Source organism: Protopterus annectens, chromosome 2.part0 (genome assembly GCF_019279795.1).
Source record: "Protopterus annectens isolate FY-2018-M chromosome 2.part0, PAN1.0, whole genome shotgun sequence".
Classification (NCBI taxonomy): Eukaryota; Metazoa; Chordata; order Ceratodontiformes; family Protopteridae; genus Protopterus; species Protopterus annectens.
Genome location: NC_056728.1, coordinates 1,538,431,189 through 1,538,450,992, shown reverse-complemented (window position 1 = coordinate 1,538,450,992; position 19,804 = coordinate 1,538,431,189).

The window sequence follows — 19,804 nt, the reverse complement described above, 5'->3', positions numbered from 1 at the left end:
TGGCTTATTACTCTACTAGATGCCACCTTAGTCATGGTACAGTACAAAATACAGGTCTGCAAGACAAGAATGAAACAATTTTTTTCCCCTGCTATTTTTGTAAACTTAATATGTGAGGTTGCAGTCAATGGTCTTGATTCCAAAAGACTTGCTTTTGGTGTAAATGATTTACTCCGGTCTAAGGCCTGTCTATAAATCTGATCTATTTTTCACTGGAGTAAGTCACTTACACTGAAAGGAAATCTTTCAGAAATAGGCAGAACATGTCATTTAGTAAGTATGGAAAACATAAAACTGGGGCTCAAGACTGGGACTCACAAATGGTTTCAGAAAACAGGTACACTGCAAAATGTCTGGATGTGTGTAGAAGAACTGAGACCAACAGATAACATGCACCTTAGGTAAAAACCTTATGGAGGACAGTGCAGAATAATTACCTTTCCAACAGAGCTGGTGATTAATCAAACTGATGAGTATTGGTACAGGATATTTTATTTCTTACAGTGCAGGAAGAGAGCAGTTTATCTTCATATATTAATGAAACTTTAAAATGTTTTCATTGAGGCAGCAGCCCTGTGAGTGGGGAGGAGGGGAGGATAGATGGAGAGCAGACAGTCCTGTGCTCATAATTGAGATCATGATACTCCTATGCATGCAAAATCATGCAGGAAAAAGCTCAGGCTTCTTTTAGATAAGGCACATGTATCACAACAAAATGCAAAATGTATTTATTTATTATGCTGTACCCTTTTATTAATATTATCTTGGTGAAATTCCTGTTCCAAAAAAAGGTTAGTATTTATATTTATTTATTTATTTATTTGTTTTACACTTGCTTAACCTTTGCTATCCTGGTAAGACCTACCAGACACAACTGTCTGTTTTCAAGAGTGCCCGAGAAAATTATATGCGCTTGAGTGACTTGTTCAAAGCCACACAGTATATAGTTACAGACTGTGGGATTCAAACTTGGGTCTGCAGGGTAAGTTATACTGCACTGACCTACTCAGATTTTGTAAGCAAATGGGTGTGCCTACTAATACTCTGAACACTTATCTATAGTCCATCAGCTCATCCTACAGTGAGTTTTGCTTCAATGATTTTTGAATATTGAGAAATACAGTTCAAAAAAAGGTGCTGCTAACAACTGGTCCTTCAAAAAAATTATCCTCTCCTTGGTTTTCTAAGTGTTTAAAATTAGTCTTTTCCCATTAGGTATGAATTTATATGTATTAAACAATCATTACCTGTTGTTTGAGGTACTGTTACTGCTAGGTATGATTAGTACTATGGGTGCTGGTGTCACTTCCTGCTGGTGCTGCTCATTAACTACCTATTATTTCCATACATAGCAGATAACTGTAATTAGTATAAATTATTACAAAATGTATGTTCATATGTAATGCCTTTCTGCCTTATCTCTGTATCACTTTATCTTTGCTGCTATGATTTTGATGTACATTTTTTTGCTGTTGGTGGGAACTGTTGCTTAAAGGATCTACATCAACTCCTTTATTATGTTAAATAAATAAGTAAAAGTAATAAATCAATACGTAAGTAAAAGGGCTCTTAGGTTGTATTTTTAGAATTTAATTTATCTGATCTATTGGTAATTCTACCTGTTTGGTTATTTTAATACTACATGAATGGGAAATATGGTTAACAAATCCAAGCTTCTTATCCATGATAATACCTACATCAGCCTATTTACTTGCTTCATTTAATGCAATGGTCCACAGTTTAATTTAAGAAAATATTTTTTCTTACCTAGGATGATGGCACAGAATTAATTTTGTTGTAATGAAAGCATATTATTTCTTGATCAGTTTTACAACTGTATAGGTGTCTGATAGATTAATCAAGTAACTTGTATAACAGCAAATTAGCAGAATTTAACCTGGTCATCATATTTACTATAGCACACATTATGTCCAAAGTTCATGTCTGTAGCATAGAGATTAAATAAGTAGGGTGCCATGATGCATTCCTGTGTTAAGGTCTTTATTAATGGTACCTTTCTTCTCTGATAGCCTCATAATTTAGATACCAAGGTTTGCCACTTAGCCATTCTTCCAGACATGCTCACAAGTTCTCATACTCCTACCAACTTCACATGTTTATTTTAGGTTGTGATGATTTAAATTGTCAGATGCCCTACGGTAATTTAAGAATCATTTTGTGACTTGGGTCCACCTACGGTCAGCAGAAATGTATGCCTCATCAATGAATGACTTAGTAACACAAGACATACTTATACAGAAGTAAGGTTAAATGACAAAAAGTACTGACAGCTCTTGCACATAGGTTCATAGGTGTTTACTAGGCTAACGACCACAAGGGCCTTTTTAAGCCTAGCCATACATCCCAAATCTCTGACAAGTTCTGGTACCCTTGATAGCATTATGGCCAAGCTCATTTCTGTAGGTCAATGTATATGTGCATAGACACCTAATATACCAGAGGGGTAAGCCATGCTGTGATCGTTTTTTTTTTAAAGACATTAACATGCTGATGTCCCCTCAGCAAGTTCTTTGCCACCGGAATCCCAGTTTTGAAGCATCATGTCCAAACTGCCAGTGATGTATTTGTTAAGAAAAAAGAGACAAGACAGAGAGAGAGATACAGGATGTGGAAAAGATATTCAGTATAGTGCATTGTGACTGATGGGTGTATCTGGTCACATGAAAAAAGACTACAGCAGAGTTGAATCCTTTACTATACAAGAAAGTAACAACTGCTTTCTTTTCTTCTTTAGAAGGCAGCTGGTTAAAAAGTAGCTGTAGATAATTGAAGTAGAAAAAACTATAAGCATTTAACATGGAGTAAAAAACAAAAATCTGAATGCAAATCAGGTAATAAGGAAGAAGAAAAGTCCTTTGTGCTAACAACATAAATAACCACAGCAGAGTGTAAGTGCACATCAGACCTAAGTACTGACAAACTGTATTAAAAACTACAATTAAAGGGGTACTTGTCTAAGGACAGAAGCATAATTCTCTGCTCTACAACTTTGCAAACTTATGCAACAGAATATCCCTCTTACCAAGTCTTTAAGACATTCCCCCGGATTCGCTATCCTTCCATGCATGACTAAGGTAGTCATGCATGGAATTGGCCATTTAGAATCCTGACAGCAGCGTGCCATGCATATTAATGAAGATGCGCTGCCTGAGCTCTTAATCCTACATGGAGAGTGGACGAGTGCAGGGGGCATGTCTGAGAGCAGAGCTCTTACAATATATACGCCCCTGCAATGAAGGACTGCATAATGATAGTAAACACTGAGCGAGACCGCTCATAGATGCATGTATATCCCCAGCGACATCCCCCCACATGTATAAAAGCAATACCGAAGAACAAAAATAAAAAGTTTTTTTTTTTAATAAAACGGATGAAGTTTAACTGTAGGTGCACAGGTTTGCCCATCTCTTAGCTACGGTTAATACAGGTTAAATAGCAGAAAGAGGATAAAAAGCAAGATATATGCAAATGAAGCAGTACAGCAATAGTGTAGTGGGCAGAGCATTCATCTTACAAGCAGTCATTCCTGGTTCGAGTCCCACTGTATACATTCCATTTTCCCTTCCAAATCACTTGTTATGATATTTTATTGCATAACCTAATAAATAACATATATTTCTGAACTGCAATACTGCATTTAATGTAGATGTAAGGTGTCATAATGTTGCAAAGTCCACAGATAATCACGTGACCCATACAGTATCACAGATACAAATGGAAGGTAAACTGTGTAATGAATGATAAGTCCATACATTTCTTCAAATTTCCCACCTCCCTAAGACCCATTACACTATTACTGTCTAAAATGTAGCACTCTTAAACACTAGTAAGCGGGTTTAAAGCCGTTTGCGCAGGGGTAAGCAATGCACACACAGGTGAAGCAATATTGAAGCTAACTCTCATAAGAATATGTAACCGGAGGTTAGCATTGTTTACCCTCGCGCAAAGCTGAACAAACCTGCTTACAAGTGCTCAAAAGTGCCTTGATCACTCAGTATGCATCAGCCGCCATTCTGGGCAGGAAAAAATAACCAGGCTTTTCAGGTTGTGAACCCAGGACCCTGTACTCTTCAGTCATAGTACTTAACCACTAAGCCAACACAATAGTACATAAGATTGAGGTTTTAATAAACAACCTCTCCATAGGAAAACAAGCTGAACATGTGAAAGGACTTTCTATACAGCCTTATGTTGTATACCCAGCTACATCACATAAATATGTGAACTGGAGTACTGCAGTAAGCACAGATGTGAGGTGTTATTGTAATAAAGTGTAGAAGTCCCCAGGACCCCGTATCATGTATGTACACATGAATCATGGATACCAGACACATATATAACCTGTAATGAATAATAAATCACTGCCAAAAAGCAAATATAATGCTTATTAACTATTAAGCAATGCTAAGCACTGCACAGCTCTGCTTAGTAAGTGTAAGCAATGTGTAGGGCAGCCAATTCAATCTGCCTATTGGTATACCTCTTTAAGCACTGCCAACCTTAGGTAAGCAAGGTGTGCCCATAGCTTAGCCTATTCAAAACCAGCCAATCATGGAAAAGTGTGGGAAATTGGCCGTATTTAAACCCCACAGGTGGGAATACTTCCCATAACTGGTTGTAGCTTCCTACTGCAGGCAGACTGGAGTGGGTGAAGGGACTCGATTTAGAGCGCAGCGCTGGGGCATCCAGGAGTCAAAAATCATGGTATGGCTCCTGGTAAAACATCATGAGCAGAGACTACTGCAGGGCCAGTACCAGGGCTTGCAGTATAAAACGGAGGCCTGGGATAGTCTAACCCATGACCTCACCAGTGCCACAGGTATCCCTCGGACTGGTGAGCAGGTCAGGCACCACCATGCTGACCTAAAGCAGCAGAGGGGGGATGTACTGAAACAGTGGATCCAGGAATCTTGGCAGATGCCTAATGCCCCAATACTGAGTAAGTACTCATTCTACTAAGTAGTTAATAATTGCCTAGCTTGTGTATACTATGGATGGGCATGGCTAAATATCACTGTATTTCTCTGACAGCTGCAGATGAGCAGGCTGCGAACCAGCAAGCCCATGATACTAGGTTGCAAAGGCTGCATCGCAAGGCAGGCTAGTAATTATTCTGCATGTACTATCATAACAAATAAATATAAGAGCCTTAGAAAGTGTCGTACCAATATAAGTAAAGGTGTAATATTCTGTGAACAAAGGTATAACCCCTGGAGTCCTTCTGTTTACTCTTCTTTCATATGTTGTTGTACTGTTGCATTCTGTAAATAGTACTGTTGTATTAAGCAGTGTTACCCACACTGTGGTATGCAGTTAAAATGTATATGAAGTTCTGTATAACAATGTTGGAAGTCCAAGAGGTCAGTCATATTGTACAACTGAGGGAGACTTAGAAAACATTAAAAAGCTTCACAACAATTCCCTGATGGCACAGTGTACTGTGCTGTTAACTGTAATGTTTTTGTCACACACAGCAGGGGGTTGAATCCCGGGAGTGCTAGTAATTTGTATGCATAATCATACCCCACAACTGTAGAGATTTCGTTAGAATGTTCAAATAGAAAAATGTATGCATAATTACACCCAACAACTGAACAGAATTTGCTAGAATGTTCAAATAGAAAGTTGTATGCATATTCATACCCCTTAAATTTTCCCGTCTGTCCAGCATGTCCAGATAAATGGCCCACCTCACCAGCCTGTTACCCTGTTCCCCTGAAAAATCAGTGTGATGATCCAAGAAATGAAGGCAGCCGTTAATGACATATAACTGATAGTCAGACCTGTAAATAGTCAGAGAATGTATATGAAAACAAACCTGTCATTCTAGCATCTCACCCAAAGTGTATGAGAGCAACTCTCAAAATATGTTGCATTAACACCTGCATCTTGTCACACCTGTATGTAAGACACAGGTCACGTATATAATAATCTACAAACATACCATTGTACAATATAAGGCCATCGGGTAGTGTAATAATACATGTAAGGGACAGATCACTGCAGTGACTAAGAATGTTGTGAAAACTACAAGGATATATTAGTTGTTAATTGAACTCTCTCTCTCACCCCTACCATATGTGCAAAAATAACCCAATTACACACCTCATTTAGTATGTGTACACTCCAAACATTTGTTGGGACATATGTCCTATTGGTTTATAAATATGCACATTTGTTTCTATGCATGTGCCATGTTAAAATACCCACATATTGGTGGCCTGTTGCCATCAATGAAACCTGCGTGCTGTTAGAATGGCCACTGATGTTCCACATATGCATGTGTTTTGCTTGCTCTGCAACTGTTTTAAATCTGGTGTCTTGGTAGAGCTCGATAGGGAGTATCGAGATGAGCTATGCCAGCTTGAGGACTGAGTGGTGCAGTTAGAGGGTGAGCCTGCCCCTCCTACACAGCTCCACAGCACAGCCACCTTTGGGGCCGTGAAGGTGCAGTGGTGACTGTCCATTGGTGGGGACCTCAGTCCCACTGTGTCCATTTGGGGGCTCATGGGCTTATGACTTTCCAACACCCCCTCACTGTCCAAGGTGTTCCCCCCCACATGTGTCATATATCACCCCTTTATGCTGTCTTGTCTGCCTTGTCTGTCATCCTACCCAACCTATCCTCCCCAAGCATACCTACTCTCCTTCCCCAACATCCCACTCTCACCTTAAAAAAAAAAAAGGCAATCTGTTCCCCCCAGAAAATCATGCCACATAATAGCTGTCCAGTCTGGTCTAATTGGCATCACAACATATTATTGTTGTCCTCGCCCCTCTCTCAGGGGTTGGAGTGTTCAAATGTACCGCCAAATTAATTGCATATGCACAGCTGTTGCTGTAGAAGAAATGGGCAGCTATGGCCCTTCCCTACACCCTTCCTGCACATCCCTAGCTATCTACACTACTGTCTTTCCCTCTTTGTGCCCCTTTTTCACCACTTTCCTATCACCCCTTTTTTTCTTTTCTTCTAAAGAAATTAGCACGGGGGTAAGCAGGAGTAAGCACTTTTAAGCAGCAGTAAGTAGGTTTCAGCCTGTTTGCATGGGAGTAAGCACTGCCTACACAGGTTAAGCAATTTAGAAGCTAACTGAATGTAAGAAACTGTAACCGGAAGTTAGCAGTGCTTACCATCGCACAAACCCACTTACAACTGCTTAAAAGTGCCTTAATCACTCTGAATCCAATGGCCCATGTTCTGCCCAGCAACAAAATGAACAGCCTCTGCAAGACTCAAACCCAGAACCATGCATACCACAGCCAATGTGATGTGCCACTAAACTATGGCAGATATACATAATCCTGATGTTTTCACAAACATAGCATGCAGCAAAATAAGTCAACAGTACAGGGAATGTACTTATACATATAGATGTATGTGTGTGTGTGTACATATATTCACAACTAAATAGATATATATCTCTCTCTATTATATTTAACTATCTATATATAAATATCTATATATATATATATATATATATATATATATATATATATATATATATATATATATATATATATATATATAGGTTCATAGGTTCATAGGTTCATACTAGGCTATCTGCCCTAGGGCATTTATAAGCCTAGCCAGAATGTGTTTGGCTTTCGCCACCCATTTTAAATTTATTTTGCTATGCCCTTTTTTGAGGTTAGTATACTGTGACTCTGTCTAACAGTGACACAGAAGTGATACACGGGGTAAACCTATGATCTCCCATCCACTCATCAAGATTCCTCTTGAAGAGAGTCAATGAGGGACTCTGCCTAACCTGGACTGGGATTTTATTCCAGAGTGAAGGGAGCCTCTGGGTTATGAATCTGTCCCTCCAGCATGTCCTATTTATTTCAGTGCTGAGGTTCAAGTCTCGAGCGTGTAGCTCGATGGGATTTGGATTTTCTGAGGTGCAGCATGCCCATTAATTCCGGGTTGGACATGGCTTTATACGTCAGGCACAGATCACCTCTGAACAGGCGGTATGCCACTGAGTAGAGCTGGAGTTTCTTTAACCGGGCAGCATATATATGTGTGTGTGTGTGTGTGTGTGTGTGTGTGTGTGTGTGTGTGTGTATATATATATATATATATATATATATATATATATATATATACATATATATATATATATATATATATATATATATATATATATATATATATCTATATATATAGATAGATATAACAGAGCACATAACAAAAACATATATGACCACAGGCACTGTTAATGGGGGTGAGGATAATCAATCAACATACATCTTACATGTAACAATATTGCCCCCCCATACAAACAGGTCTGCCCTGCAATACAATACCAACTTTTGTGAATCCAATAACCAAGACCTGACACGACATGGCCACAAGATGTTTACAGTAAGCCATGCCACCTCTATGATGTGAGGCTGGTATCGATAACATATCATACATTACAGTCTGGCTACCATAGTCTAAGTACAATGTGGAAGCAATACAACATTCCTAAGATATAAATACACAGACACAGGTATGGAGATACATATATATATATATATATATATACATATATATATATATATATATATATATATATATACATACATATATAGACATATATGTAACTAAAAAAAAAATGTAAGCATGTTTCCTACCTTTCCTGTAACTAGTGTTCCAGATACAGATTTCCTGTATCCAGGACTGTATGTAAGCTTCTGAGCCTCCCAAGCCTTTCTGTGTTGGAGGGAAGCCTTCTAGCTTATCAGTGGGAGTGGTAAGCACTAGGTAACCTGTCTACCACATAAGGAGTGGTTCTGGCCCAGAAATTGTAGTTATTGGCCGTTTGGGCAATCTCTTCCATCTCTCTCAACTTTCTAATTTGAAAGCCTGCATTTGCACTTGTTTCTGTCCTGTAACTCATCTAGTGCAAATACAGATTCTTAGTTTTAGCACTTAAATTTGCTTATTCATGCTCAGCACTTGTTCAGAACTTGTAAGCACTAAATAACCTTCTAATTACTACAGCACTCAACCTTCCTCATTACCTAGAGGAAAACAGTTTTGGTACTTACTTTTCTCACTTGCTTAGAGAAAAACAGCTCTTGTACTCACTTTCCTCACTTATCTAGAGGAAAATAGTTTTTTATTCAGGCATGTCCAATGGTCAGCTCCCAGTGTTCTCTCCTGTCTATCTGATGAATCTGGGCATCTTGAGGCAATGTAGAAATTGCCTCATGTACACAGAAAACCCTCTCCTCCTACCACCCAACACTACAACCTGTGAGAGATGCACTTATCTAGCCAAACTGGAGGTAAAGCTCTCTCCAACGAAGATTGAACTTGGCAGTCATGAGGAGAAGGTAAACATTTGCACCACACCACACTCATCACATAGTCTCACTAAATCTACACCACCAAAATCCACACATACTAACACAAAAACATTTGCGGAGGCTCTCAATAATAATCTGTCTAAGCAAGAGAGACCTCCAAAGCAGAAACGCAAGCAACCTCCATCCCTCAACACAATCCCAATGACACATAGCCCACAGACTCAGTGTGCCACTCAACCACAGCCAATAAGGCAAAACAACATACCCAACACACTAGTCATAGGTGACTCTATAGTCAGGCACACTAATGTCCCACTCACCAGGCTAAACAAGGAGAAGGTTACTGTTAGCTGCCTGTTGGGTGCCAGGATCCGCCACATAACTCACGCACTCATGTTACTCCACGACAAGTACAAATATGACTGTCATTGTCTATGTTGGCATGAATGACCTGAGACGTACCTATCTGGACTACATGAAAAGAGACATGGAAGAGCTCTCCGATCTTGTAGCCCAGGCAGGTATGACCCTAGCCCTAAGTAGCATTCTGCCATTGCCCAGAATGGTACCGCAGTACAAGGACAAAATGATTGACTTCAACAATTGGCTAAGCTTCTGGTGTCATTCTAAGGGGATCCAGTATCTGTCTGCTTGGGATGACATGGTCGACAGACCACAGTGCTTTGCCACAGATGGCCTGCACCTATCGCCCCTGGGATTCCAGATACTGGCTAAGGCTCTTGTTGCCCCTATAGTGCCTTTTTTAGTCAAGGTTCAAATAACAAATTCACCACCATAACAAGAACAGGCAATCAAAAACTGAGGGTAATGCTACTCAATGCGAGAAGTCTAAATCTCAAAATGCACTCACTCGAGGCTCTCCTTAAAATGGAGAACATCGATATCTGTGCAGTGACTGAGACCTGGTTCAAGGCTCCAGAGAGCACCCCTGCACTACCAGGCTATAACTCATACTACACTTTTCGGCCATGTAACCTGGACCGAAACACCAAAGGCGGAGGTGTGTCCATATTCATTAAGGATATCCACACCTCTAGGTTAGTTGCTCAGCATAATGCATCTGTGGTTATCCAAGTGCAAGTAACTCTGGGCAAAACTGCAATCCAAAATCAAATTGTAGCTTGCTACAGATCCCCACCATGCCCCAGGATTCCCACTCCTCTTTTCTTGATGTACTGGAAAATATTAGGGTTCAACCAAACACGCTAATAATGGGTGACTTTAGCTACCCCACCATTAACTGGGAAAACTACTCATGTACCAACTCCCTTAGCTCAACGCTTTCTGGAATTCATAAACTCCAATGCCCTGGATCAACTTATCCAAACCCCCACCAGGGGCAACAATATCTTAGACCTAGTCATTACCACACCTGAAGTCAACTCCTCGTTGGTCCGATCCGACCATAAGCTAATCACCCTTGATATCCACATCCTGCCCCCACCCCCCATTAAGGAAACCACAGTAAATAATTTCTCCAAAGCCAACTTCATGCTTCTTAAAACAGAAGTGGTGAACTTGATGACACCCATGCAGATGGACAATACAGTTACAACTGCTGAATCCTACACAAATGCACTCTATAAGCACTTACATGAGTGCATGGATCATGCTATCCCAAACCGAACCAAGACACTATCCTCCAAAAACAGGAAGCCAATCTGGTGGTCCCCTGCCATAAACAAACTGTACAACAGAAGGAAGAAACTGTTGCAAAAGAGAGTAAAATCCCATGAGTGGAGGAGCTCCCTGGTCAGCCTCAGTAAGAAGCTGAGATCCCTTATAAGATCGTCTAAAGCTAGCTACGAAAACAAAATCACCACTAATTCCAAGGACAACCACAAAGCATTATATAGCTATGTCAAGAATCTCAATGGCAACACCCAGATCTGCTCTGAGTTACAGCACAAAGGCATGAAAATTACAGAACCAAATGATATTGCCAACATCCTGGCAGATAGGTTCAGTGCTAACTTTACCCCCTCTCACCCCCTAAAGGGCCCATATCTATACAGGAAGAATGCAGAGTCCCTGTAATCACAACTATGCAGGTAAAAGCTGCACTCTCTAAAGCCAAAAACACAGCATCCATGGGACCGAATAACATCCCAGGCTGCGTTTTACATGAACTTCAGAACGAACTGGCTCCCCACTTAAGCACCATGTTCAGTAATAGCCTCGCATCAGGCTTTGTGCCCACTGAATGGCGCACAGCAACAGTTATCCTACTCCACAAAGGGGGAGCCACCACTGATCCTGGAAACTATCGATTTATTAGCCTGATGAGCCTGGTCTGCAAGGCCATGGAATGTATCATCATGCAACTCATAAACAAAGACATTGGTAACCTCCAAACTCTGGATCCCACCCAGTTCAGGTTTGTAAAAGGCAGATCATGCCTCCTGAACCTGATCAACTTCTTTGAGGCATTCACCAAAGCTGTAGATTAGGGTAAGGTGATTCACACAGCCTATCTTGACCTCGCCAAGGCTTTTGACACCATCCCCCATTCTGGAATTAAAGCTAAACTCACTAAACTAGGTATAAATCCCTATGTCACAAGATGGGTTGCCAGCTGGCTCACTGAGAGAACCCACACTGTAAAAGTTGCAGACTCCATATCTGACCTCAAAGCAGTGACAAGTGGAGTACCACAGGGTTCCGTCCTGGGTCCTCTCCTGTTTGGTATCTACTTCTCTGAAGTACAGGCTAACACAGAAGGCATCTGGCTAACACAGTTCGCAGATGACTGCAAACTAGAAGCCATAGTCAAGTCCCCAAATGATGTGAACATCCTACAGAAGGGCCTCGCTGAGACAGATGCCTGGTGTCAGAGCCATGGCCTCAAACTCAATGTCAAAAAGTGCAGTGTCATCCCCTTTGGTAAAAACTCTGTACCCATGAACAACCACATAGGCAGCAATCTACTCAACACCGAATGCATGATAAGAGACCTTGGGACCCAGGTGGACTGTAGTCTCTCCTTTGATAGTCACATCACCACAGTAGTCAGGAAGTCCTTCTACGTGGCACACCTCATCATAAAAGGGTTTTCATCCAGGAATAAGGAGGTCATTGTTCCCCTCTACTTGACACTCATTAGACCAGTTATAGAGTACAACGCCCCTTTTGGAATGTACCTCACAAGACATCTGCAGCAGCTGGAAAGGCCACAGAAGTACCCCACAAAGAGGATTACTGGCCTCAGACAAATGCCCCACACTGACCACCTCAAAAAACTCCAGCTTTACTTCGTATCATATCGCCTACTCCGAGGTGACCTCTGCCTAACATATAAAGCTATGTCAAACCCAGAGCTGTTGGACATGCTACACCTAAAGAAATCCTAATCCCTCTGAGCCACATGCTCTAGGGACCTAAACCTTGTCATCACAATAAGCAGGACATGCTGGAGGGATATATTCCTGTCTCAGAGACTTCCCATACTCTGGAACAGGCTACCCATCTATGTCAAGCAAAGTTCTTCACTACCACTCTTCAAGAAAAATCTTGATGAGTGTATGGGAAATAAGAAATACACCCCAGGGATCACTTTCATGTCTCTGCTCGACAGTGGCACAGGAAAATAACTTTCTTGGGTGGCGTAAGCCAGGAAACCTTGTTGGCTAGGCTTACGTAGGCCCTTTGGCTGATAGCCTAGTACCTATCTATGAACCTATGAACTTATGAACTACACATACACACACAGCCGTATGTCTAGGAAGATACATTATTAGAGGGTGCACACCACACTGAACAGCCAGTTTCCCTACAGTTGAAACCTCATCAGATGGACAGTGTATGACTCACCCATACAAAAGACAATTGTTGCCTGAAACATATACCAACAGAGAAGTCAAAGGATGTAACACCACACACAGGTTTGCATATGTTTTAAAGCTTTATTTGTGTACAATTACAGTTTTATATGCCATGTCATATTGCAGTTTATACTTTGAAATACATGCAAACAGATTATTGCAACTGTCAAACAGATAATTTAAGACAGTAATCTGAAGGCATAACATAACATATGTTGCTGTCCAGGCCAAGGCCTTCAAGTAGTAGAACAGAAAATACTGACTGGGCCGCTGGATAACGATCAATTAACAGTAAGTAATGCAGATGTATAGCCCAGCAGCCTCTAACAACACTCTGTACACAATCCCTAGGGTGAAAAGACCTCAGTTTACACAATGGGATGTATCTGTTACATAACAATGCATAACTGAAATCATCACAATTGCACTGACAAACAGAACCGGCTGTATGACAGTAATTAGTAGGCCAGCAATTATCACAAGGTGAAATGTATGGTAATGTACAGCCATATTCCTTAAGCCAGCTTGCTATTGATATACCTTACATGTTGTAACACCGTAGGTAAATGATGGTGCTTACCCCCCCCCCCCCCCACCAGACTGACTTACAGGAGCATAAAACACTGTTACATACACTGACCTCTGCACTGCAAAGGGCCATACATGTGTTGTGCGGATGAAGCCTACATATATATGGACCCTTCCCCACAATATGTTTGGGTGCCCAACAGCACTGGAATGATGACGGGAATGGCAGCATGACGTAATCACTGGCCAACACATAATAACACCTTACTGCATGTCATGTGGACAAAGCCTGGTATGTTGGTGGAGGACAGAGGCCAGTACACAGGCCATATGTGAAATAGTGTTGTCATGCACTGAGCATGTTGCTATTTTTACTGGATAGTCTGCAACACACACTTAGACAAGAATATGATGTAATAAACACAAATGGATGTAGCCACCTACTGATAGCACTCAACACACACACAGCCAGTGATATATCTGACACAAGACCTGTGTGGTGGACAGACAAACATAGGCCCACATATGAGAACTATGCAGACAGACTGCAGTCCATAATAAACTAGTATGTACACACAAGCCCTGCAACACTGGTGCTATACAATGCATATGCCAACACTACCCATACCCTGTCTGTAGTTCTTGAACCTGATACAAATATGTAGCTGCCTTGATACTGCAATTCCACTTCTGAGCGGTCTTGCTACCTGCTGTCTGTAACACTGCTGCCCACACACAGGAAGGATGTCCACCATACAGGAAAGGTAAAGGGACCATGCCCAAATGATGTAGGGATTTATAGTAGTGGGTTGCCATGACAGTGTTAATTGGAAGTACTGCACAGCATGCTGCATGCAGGTAACAAGTGGAGGACACTGTTTGGTGTAGATGACATCATCTGATCTTGTGCCTCCCTACAAAAGCCATGCTACAATCTATTCAAAGCAGCTCAATCCAGTTACTGGAGAGAGAGAGAGAGAGAGAGAGGCACTCAGACAGAGACCAAAAAAACAAAACAAACAAAAAAAAACAAATAGGCTAGGCCTACAAAAAGAATTTTGTGAAGAGACATGAGTCACACAACAGGTATGTGAAGTATATATGCATTTAATTGACTGTAGTACTTGGGCCATAATAATGGGATAGATGATGTTGAATTATTCATATGTGCCAGCAGGTGTTGTTGTTGTAATGATGTTCAGCTGAACAAATGCTATGGACACTAGAGTCTGTCCCTGTGGGTAGTGGGCCATAGGCATCAACTGTGCAGAGCAGCACTGACTGACAAGATATAAGCCATCATACTGTGTGTTGTGTAATGGAAAACAGGTATAGTAGTGGGGCAACAGCCGGTGGTGGAGGTAATGGCATAATGATGGATATGTGGGTTCCAGAGCCCACCACTAGCAGGATACTCTGGATAATGTGTAATGTAGGATGCTGAAATGCCATAGGTGAGTAATAGGTGTACCTGCAATCTGTCTGTATATATATATATATCCCCATAATGTTAGGCTGTGTCCATATGTGGCACCTGTCTGTGTTGTAGAAAGGCAGAGCACTCCAGCTGTGCAGGAAGGAGAGTTAGAGATTGTGTATATGATGTCTGAATGTACTCTATATAAATATAATATATATATATATATATATATATATATATATATATATATATATATATGTATATATATATAAAAAAATATATATATAATATGTATATTTGAAGATATATATATATATATATATATATATATATATATATATATATATATATATATATATATATATATATATATATATATATATATATATATATGCATATATAGAGATATATACATGTCTGTGTCTACATATATACAAACACACACATGTGTAGATATATACAAGCTCCATATGTTTGCATCACAGCACAGTGCTGCATGCTATGTGGGAGGGGATATCACACATATCAATGCACACAAATTTACAGCAGTAACTATGTGCAACATGGACAGGTATGTCACTTGTGAGCCCCTTGTTGGGACCTCATTGTCCTTGTCTGTGAAGGTGGGATAGGAAGTTTGAGGAAGGATAGCAAGTATAGTTGTGGCAGTTGTTTAGGTTAGTAGATAGAGAAGAGAGCCTACAGGGGTGGTATATGATACATGTGGTGGGCAAACACCCTGGATGGTGAGAGTCATCTGTAATGTGGAGCTACATGCTCAGAAGGTCAAGCCTGGATGATCAGTTAATTGGAACCGGGAAATGAGGCTGGGTAGGGGTGGGAACATATCACTGCTTCTCAGACTGATGGCCAGATACTACCAGTGGGATAAATACTGTTGACTCGCTAAGTGTAATCTTGAAACCAAGACAGGTCAGTCCCAAATGTGACGACCCACAAATACAAATGGATTATTTGGGTTAACTCATGTCTCCAAAGGTAGAGATTGTATGTGTGTAACATGGACTAGGATGTAGGGAAGCCTGAATATGCTTGGGTCATGACAACATCCATGTTGGGTCCCTAGCAGTGAAGAGAGGTCAATGTGAAGAGGTGTGAACAGGCTGGCCTAGCACCCAGAGGATGGATGGTTAATGTGGACGTGAGGGGAGGGTTGCATGGAGCAATGGGTATGAAATTATGGATCGAGGCGTGTCAGGGTTGGATGGACCGGTTTTAATCAGACCGCCTTGTGGAGGTAAGTGAGAAAGGGGGGAAGAGGGGATAATCGGGAGAGTAACAATGTTGTTGCGTAACAAAGAGATGAGCATATGGCCGGTGCTGGGAGGGTGCACCGGAGCTAATAATAGAGTGGAGGCCGAGGAACAAACCTCGGGCTTAGTCAAATGAAATAGGTAAAAAATTAAACAAATTACTTTCCAACATTAATAGACCTAGTTGGGTCACATTTCAATACTTTAGGTGTTAATATGCCACACTTCTGATCAGATCAAGTTCCACTACATTTGAATACTTTGAATTCTTTTTTGATTTTGTCATACACACGCACACACACACACACACATATATATATATATATATATATATATATATATATATACATATATATATATATATATATATATATATATATATATATATATATATATATATATATATATATATATATATATATATATATATATATATATATATATATATATATATATATATATATATATATATATATATATATATATATATATAAGCGAGAGAGGTATATATCTATTACATTTACATGTATAAGTAGATTCCCTGTACTGTTGTCTTATTTTGCTGTTTGCTATGTTTGTGAAAACATCAGGAATATGTCTGCCATGGCTTAGTGGTAAATCACATTGGCTATGGTATGTAGGGTCCTGGGTTCGAACATTGCAGAGGCCGTTTATTTTGTGGATGGGCAGAACATGGCCCATTGGATGCAGAGTGATGAAGGCACTTTTGAGCAGTTGTAAGTGGGTTTGTGAGGAGGTAAGCATTGCTAATTCCTGGTTACAGTTTCTTATACTCAGTTACCTTCTAAATTTCTTAACCAGTGTAGGCATTGCTTACCCCTGCGCAAACCCGCTTACAACTGCTCAAAAGTGCCTTTATCACTCTGTATCCAACGGGCTGTGTTCTGCCCACCAACAAAGTAAACAGATCCTGCAAGGCTTGAACCCAGGACCATGCACATCATAGACAATACCATTTACCACTAAGCCATGCCAGATACAAATAAATGTGATGTTTACAGAATCATATCATCCAGTCCAGTCATGCAACAGTACAGAGAATGTATACCAATATCTAGATGTATGTCTGTGTAAATATATTAATATCTAAACATATACAACATATACGTATATATATATATATATATATATATATATATATATATATATATATATATATATATGCATATATGTTTATGTTGTATTTCTAAAACTATTTACATATATATCAATATATATGAACATATATACACGCAGTTGGCTACATCGACACATATATGTGTCTACACCTATATGTCTACATATACACAGCAAGTTACATATGTGTACACAGATATATAACTATGTAGGTATATACGGACATAGTTATATATATGTTAGCAGATATATATATATCTATATAGGTATATATGACCATACATCTGTAGATAGCAATGGCAGATTAACAAACACACATATGTCCACATGCACCATTAATGGGGAGAGCCCCACACACTATACGTCTTGTACGAATAGGCATCCCCCACAGCCAAACACGTTCACCCTGCAATATACTACCAACTGTTGCAGATCCCATAAGCAGGACCTGATACAACATGGGTTCAAGATGTTACCAGTACTACATTTTTATTTATTTTTATTTAACATTTGTTGACCGGGAAAGTCCGACTAGGTTCCACAGATTTAGAATGTGGGAGGAAACCGAGTACCCGGAGAAACTCCACGCCAACAGGAGAACATACAAAACAAACACCACAAGGCAGCATTAACCACTGCACCACTGCGCCGCCCATGCGCCGCCCATGTACGATGTCAGGCTGGTTTTGGTAACATAAACATTTGGTAACAGTCTGCCTCCCATAGGACATGTAATATGTGGAAGCCATCAACATCCCCAGGATACAGATACACAGACACAGACACAGATATGCAGATACAGATATATATATATATATATATATATATATATATATATATATATATATATATATATATATATATATATATATATATACACACACACACACACACACACACACACACACATATATATATATATATATATATATATATATATATATATATATATATACACATATACATAGATATACATGTAACTACACATACACATGCAGATATATGTACAGTAAGATACATATGTAGAAGGTGCACACAATATGGAACAGCCACTATGCCTACAGTTAACACCTGAACAACTGGACACTGTATAGGCCACCCATACAAATGACAGTCGTTGCCTGCAACATGAACCCACATAGAGGTCATAGGAAAAACACCACACACAAGTTTGCAGAAATGGAAAACCTTTGATTGTGTACTATTACAGTTCTATATGCCATGTCATATAGCTGTTCAGACACTAACAACAATATAAACAGAGTAATGCAACTGTGAAACAGTTACATTAATACAGTAGTCTGGAAAGGTTCACAACTGTTTCTGTCTAGGCCAAGTCCTTCAACTTGTACAATAGTGAAGACAAACTGGGCCACAGGATACCAACCAATCAACAGTATGTAATGCAGGTGTATAGTTCAGCAGCCTCTATCTACACTCTGTACACACTCAGTAGGTGGTAAAGATTTCATGTGACCACATGGGTTGTAACTGTTACATAACAGGGCATAACGGACACCATCACAAGCACACCAACAAATAGAGCAGTCTGTATGGCAGGAGGCAGTAGGCTTGCATTAACCCCATTCATGTAAATAATGTAAATATCGGTGAAGTATATGGTACTGTACATCCAGATACCTTAATGCAGCTCACCCCTGATACCCTCACATTTTGTAACAGCCTAGGTCATTTATGGTGCTCTCCCCCAGACTCAATAACACAGGGCCATATACCACTGTTACATACACTGGCCTCTGGAGTGCATAAGGGCACACATGTATTGTGTAGGTGATGCCCACACATATAATGCCCCAGCCCCACCGTATGTGTGGGGGATACAACAGCAGTGGACTGATGGCAGCAATGGCAATGTGATATACTCAGAGCCCGCTATAGAACAACCACCGACAGCATGACATATCTGCAAAGCTTGGTATGTAGATGGTGGACAGAGGCTGGAACACAGGCACATATGTGGACAACTGTTGCCATACACTACGCAAGTTACTGGTGTGATAGGATAGTCTGCAACATACCCTTAGTCAGAGAAGTGAGGTTAGAAACAGAAATGGATGTAGCCATGTAGCAATAGCACTCAACACACACTGCAAGTGTAATATCTGACACAGAACCTGTATGGTGGACAGAAAACATGATAGGCATACCTGTGGCCAGCAAGAGGATATGCCCATGGTTGTGAGCTATGCAGACAGACTGCATTCCAAGGTAAACTGGTATGTACACACACACCCTGTAACACCAGTACTGTACAAAGCATA